General features: G+C 40.8%; 1 long non-coding RNA gene across 2 annotated transcripts in view; it reads left to right on the forward strand.

Annotated features, from left to right (window-relative positions):
• LOC308106074 overlaps window positions 1-5,856 on the forward strand; it is a 9,166-nt gene extending 3,310 nt beyond the window's left edge. For both annotated transcript variants that reach the window (XR_013934961.1, XR_013934962.1), the window contains 2 exons: window positions 1-41; window positions 975-5,856. The exon at window positions 1-41 is cut by the window's left edge and continues 67 nt beyond it. This is a non-coding gene — a long non-coding RNA (uncharacterized lncRNA). The remainder of the gene's footprint in view (window positions 42-974) is intronic.
• Window positions 5,857-6,082: the final 226 nt, after the last annotated feature.

Genomic DNA, 6,082 nt, shown 5'->3' on the forward strand with positions numbered 1-6,082 from the left:
TGTAACTTTAAAGAAGGTGCTCCTCATCCAGACTCATCATGGTGAGAAAATCTAGACAGCTGATTTAATGAACTAGATTTGAATGCCGCTACGTGGCCTTCAAATCCAGTCCTATATTGCGCTGATCAGAGCAAGGGTCACTGAGGTATTGCCAGAAGTGTTTAACACTGCTGCAGCACTGCTGAAGTGCCCTATATGTGTGCAATTTCGTTTGTTTTTGTTTTTTATGTGATGATTCTCGTGCCAGACCCCTGAACAGCATTTGTGCCAAGTTTGGTGCGGATTGGAGCAATGGTGCACCTTGCAAGTGTGCATGTTACGTTTGTGATGTCCACCGTTCACCCATTAGGCAATTTTGACATAGTATAATGGCTATTGATAATAATAGTAGTTCATTATTGTTGATTGTTGATTTTTGTATGGTACATGCTAAAACAAAATATATTCAGTAATTGAGGCCTTTGGAATGTCTTTATTGCAGACTCAAGGTCCATGGATACATACAAATACATACTACAACAACAATGAACATGAATTAAAAACAGTCCTTTACACAATACATTGGGACAGTTATAAATACAAGCAGTTAAGCCAATGTCTCCTAAGACTAGTGGAATATCTGATGCTACTCTTCACAGGGTAATTTATTATTAGTATTGACTTGCACTGCAGCCACAAACATTTCACTTGCACTGTACCATCTACAGTAGGCCTTTTGAGTAGAATGCTTTCTCATTGCATCATTATATGCAACTTGAAGTGTAGTATGATGATGATTGACTTCTATTTTTATTTCTGCTAAGAAGCAAGCTATAGGCTTTGACTAATTTCATTTACAGTGGGACAAATTTGCATCTGTGTTACTCCTGTATAATTTTCAGCGCTTCCGTTGCACAGACTGGATGACAGACGCATTTGAACATTGTGTCAACATTCTGTCTGGAGAAACTAACGTGCAGCTGCATGGTTTTCAGGCTCCAGAAGCAGAGCTCAGACTGTCCCTCTCCCAGCTGTGTGTCCATGAAGAGTGGCAAGTCAATGGATCACCTTCAAAAAACAGACTATCTCTCCTGAGCTTTGGTGAGGAAGCTTGGTCATCACTGAAGACTTTAGAACGTTAAGCTGTGTTCAGATATGGATACCATTACATTTTTGGGAAACTAATTAACATAAGCATAGACCGTAGGAGAGGAGTTTGCACATGCCCTATTTTCCTGTACATTTTGCGGTGTGTACTGTGCTTGGCGGAATAGTGAGTACAGTACTTGCTACTCACGTGAGATAATACTGTAAGCATTGAATTCAATGCATGCATCAGGGCTCCTTTGCCTCCCAGTGCGTAACGTAACGTTATGTCTCTCCTTAAAATAAGCTATATTAAGCTAGCTATATATAAGCTTATTATTATTATTATACTGTAGCCTACTCACTGTATGTCCCGAAACTAGCTGTTTGCGAACGCAGCGGAAGGAGGCGCGCCGCGCAAGTGGAGCTTACTATGAAACCGTGCTCGGCTTGTGAGTGTGTGTGTGTGCGTGTGTGTCTGTGTTCACTGCCTGCCTGCAGCTCCTCTGAGATAAGTAAATGTCCAATTTAGACGTACCATACATCAAATGAAAGGTCTTTGAAAACTGAACACACCTGTCAAGGTTGCGTTTAAGCCCGCCCCTTCCCCCGGAAGCCACGCCCCGGAGAAGGCTCCTAAAAACTCCCCATTGAAACCCCATGTTAAATGAAAAGTGCCCGAATCGCTCCGAAACTTTTTCTACCCCCCCTAAGTGGGGGTCTACGAACAAATACTTCGGGCTCGGATTTTGGCTCCGCCCCCCGGAAGTGGGTGAAACAGGCACTTCAAACACTTTGTTGAATTGTTCAAAAACATTCAAAGTTTTTTTTTAGTGAATTTGTCTTTTTTTCTAAGATGCTCCCTTTAACGCAGATTTTTTTTGTATTTTTTTTTAAATTTTTTATTGGTGACTTTTTTTTTAATCTTTTTTTTTCATATTTATTTAAAAAAAATTGCGTTCGCTTCCCGCGTTCGCGCGTCTTACTTGTGATATGAAATGAATAGGCCTAAATAGGCTATTGAGCAAATACATGGCCCATTTCACGCCTAAAATTGTATCCGATCCTATTTCTGGTTAGGTTAAATGCCTAGTGTATAGATGGTTCACAGACAAACTACCATTCTAGGCTAGTTTACTTCAGAACGGCCAGAGACGTACAGGACCACCAGCTGGCTGCTGCCCAATGTGCAGAACTCCACCCGTAGCGCACACTGTCCCTCAACTCCACTCACTATGGAGATTATTTAATTATTCAAACAATAGAAGAGGAATGTCCGCTCCTTGTGTCACCTTTTTTCACTATGTCACTTTTTACACTTTTGTAATTAGATAGTCTAATATATATTTTTTGCATCCAAATAGCCTCAACGTTTTTTTTGTCAATGTGCGAGAGCCTCTTCTATTGTTTGTGGACTTCATTGGTGGCCTCTCTCGCACCTGGCTGTAACTTTTGGTAAGCGTAAGCCTTCAGTCAAGAGAGCAAAGCAAACCTTGCTATCTTATTGATTTTTGATTATAATAAAATGGTAATGCACACATCAGCTGTTGGGGTGCTGGGTTAAAAGAGGATCATGAAAGGAATAGAAACAGTCAATGTAAGCCTGTGGCGATATGAAAAATTTAAAACCGGTTTGATATTTAATTAAAAACGGAATCAAACCGTAATACCGGTTTTGACCACTTAGGTGCGCACTTGAGCCTTTTTCCCTTCTTTTTCTGACTCAATATAGACCAATTATTTGTTTACTATCATTGAGACTGGACGCACAGGTGATTGTTTCACGCAATCAATTTCCAACCTGTTGTTTCGGGGTGAGCTGGTTTCAGCACACCCCACGCTGGGCAAGACCTGGGCTGTTGGTTGTCTAGGAAGTGACAACCGGAAACGGTTGAATTTGACGGTACCGCCCAAGGAAATGATGTTAATGCTTTACGAATCTGTTAACATTCTCAGTGAATTAAACGAGTGTTGTGATTGGTCAAAAAATATAGTTTCCGGGGGAAACGCGTACGACGGAAATCCTACCCACTCAGGACTTAGACACTCGCTGACACTCGTGACCAGGCTCTTCTTTTCCCAGATGAGTGAGGCTGGGACCGAGGCTAAGCACACCCCAACCCCCTCTTGTGTGTTGGCTAGTGAGGCGCGTCCTAGCGAGACCTGATAGAATGGGTTTCATTGCGCGCATACTGGTTGCACGTGTAACCCGGGCTCAGTCCTGACGTATATTAGCTAGTCTCGCGTCACCAGACAACTATTCCACAATCTCTGAATGCTATATAGAGTCTGGAACTCCACTTCCCGAAAGCTGTTTAACGGATGTTGTTCAGACCGGAAAGACATTCGACCAATCACAACGCGGTGCCCGTGGACCCGTAGTTCCAGTGGAAACAGAACCGAGGCGGAAGCATAGAGTCATAGGAGCGGTAGATTCATGTTATTTGTGCGAGGATTGTTTATCACAGAAAACTGAGAAAAGTATCATGGAATTAACGCCGAAAAAACTGTGAAAGAAGACACTAGTTGACATAAACGATGTTTATGAGATTCGTTGATTCCAGTCGGACTCCTTTGCGCCACTGCACAATGCTAAAACGGAAGTGGGTAGGGGAGGGGCATCCGCTTTCCCCTTACACATGATCGGAGCTTCCGAGTCCCAGACTGTATGCCGGAAACATTTGTAAATTGTGGGAGGCAACAGTCTGGTAACGCGAGACTATATATTAGCAGACACTGGCCGGTACAGATGTGTATTTCTACTTCTATCAAATTAGCATTCGTTTGGACTAGTGCATCAGAGATTATATGTTCGGTTGAAGGACGGATGAGTATTAAAAAGTTAAGGAGAGAGCAACAACAATGAAGAAAACTCAGAGACCAACAGATAAGTTTAAAGAGAGTAAAATGTATTTAAAAAATAAAAAAATAAAAAAATAAAATAAAATAGAATTTGAGGGATGACAGTGAACACTTTGCTTTGTCCAGCTTGTAGAATTAGTGCAAACAAAAACACCACCTAATAGACATACCGTCATTTCAATTATTTAGCGCAGTCCTGCATTACCCAGAATTCCATTTGTTTTCACCGGAAGACGGAAGCGTTTCAAAAAGCGTTCTTTTAATTATTTTATATTATCTGCGGATCGTTTCTCTTAGCCAGTGGAGTTTAGTTACCGTGAGCTGTTTTCTTTTGCTGTTGTTTTTCCATCTTCAAATCCTATAATGTCTTAAAAACAGAGTGTAAAGAACCCAAATACGTTTTGCACTAAAATATTATATATCTTGGGTGAACAGACAATGCTTTAAGTTGATATCCTTTTATTTTGTGTTTTGAGCCAAATAGCCTACTTTTATTTTGAAAAGAGTTTTGGATGACGTTACTACCTGCGCAACACACAGAGAGACAGTATGACACAACAGCAGCAGTGTGGAGACACATGTGCTGTTTGTTCTTTGCTGCAAAAAGATCGCATATTGTTTATCTTTTGAGATGATCAATTATAGTTTTAGCACCCCCCGAAGAGGCATAAGGTTTGTAGCCATGGACTGTGCTTGCTACATACAAAACAAGACAGGATATAAAGGACAGAGGACTATTGCTAAAATGCATTGTTGAATTCTTTACATCCTTTTCAGCATAATGGGTTTTATTGAAGGACTTTGAATGAAAGAAATGTATTTCTGCAACAAAGGTGTATGATGCTATGGATAATAAGAACTAACTAAATCAGAGTTTAGTTTGCTACTCCTTCTGTAAAATGTGTTGACATTGAAAGGTTTAAATTGTGCATTGCAAATGAGGGTATTTGATGTTACAGTATTTCATTCACTTTGGTTTAAAAACCAAATTATTTCATGTCAGTTTATGCACTTAAAAAAGGTCAAACAGGGCATTTCATAATGTTATATTGAGTTAAAAACAGCTGCTATGAAAGGAAAACAAGTTCTTTAGATGTGATGATGTTGAAAAGATATGTGATGATGTTGAAAAGATATGTTAAAAATAGCCCCTACGGAACCTCTCCCTCCGCTAAGTAGCTCCGAGATGAGGTCCCTCGTCGGTTCCTGCCGTTTGCGGTCGACATTGTCGCACATTTTCCACTTTACATGTTTCTTACCCCTTTCTGCACATCGTATCCAAAAAGCAAAGCATTTGCGCCACTCTCTCAGATGTTTTAAGTTCTAGCGGAACATAACAGCTTCCAACGAGTTGAAGAAAGTATTTAATTTGCCTCGGTTTTCATCCGGTTCCATAATATTTTGCATTAGAAGATGCAATTCAACATTTGACCAGTAGGGTAATCAGTAATGTTATCTCTACGGGCGCAACTCTTGCGCAATGTCTTAAAAACATGTAACCGGATGAAAACCGAGGCAAATTAAATACTTTCTTCAACTCGTTGGAAGCCTTTATGTTCCGCTAGAACTTAAAACATCTGAGAGAGTGGCACAAATGCTTTGCTTTTTGGATACGATGTGCAGAAAGGGGTAAGAAACATGTAAAGTGGAAAATGTGAGACAATGTCGACCGCAAACGGCAGGAACCGACGAGGGACCTCATCTCGGAGCTACTTAGCGGAGGGAGAGGTTCCGTAGGGGCTATGTTAAAAAGCACTTTCAGTACAGTTTTGAATGTGCCTTTATTTACTTTTGGAGCTTCTGGTAATGTTATGGTACCTACTGTTGTTCTTGCACAAAATATGGGAAACTATTTTTGTTTGTGTTTTTTGTACTGTCTTGTCAGTTCTTACGGTGGTTTTTGGATCTTAATAAATTCATGATCATCAGTTCAAGTCTTGACTATCTTTCGGTGGGGATCGCTACAGTGAGATTCCTTTTTGTTATTAGTGCGGTAGTTCTCGGCCAAACAGGAAACCGGTGTGGTAGTTCCTGGCCAAACAGGAAACCGGTGCATTTCCGTTTCCGTTTCCTGGCTGGATGACGTCATTTTCGCGGGAAGGACGGCCCGCCACCGTTTCAATAGAAAATAGTTTATAAAAGGCTGAAATTCAAG

This window comes from Gymnoscopelus braueri (assembly GCF_963280865.1).
Source record: "Gymnoscopelus braueri genome assembly, chromosome: 18".
Lineage (NCBI taxonomy): Eukaryota > Metazoa > Chordata > Actinopteri > Myctophiformes > Myctophidae > Gymnoscopelus > Gymnoscopelus braueri.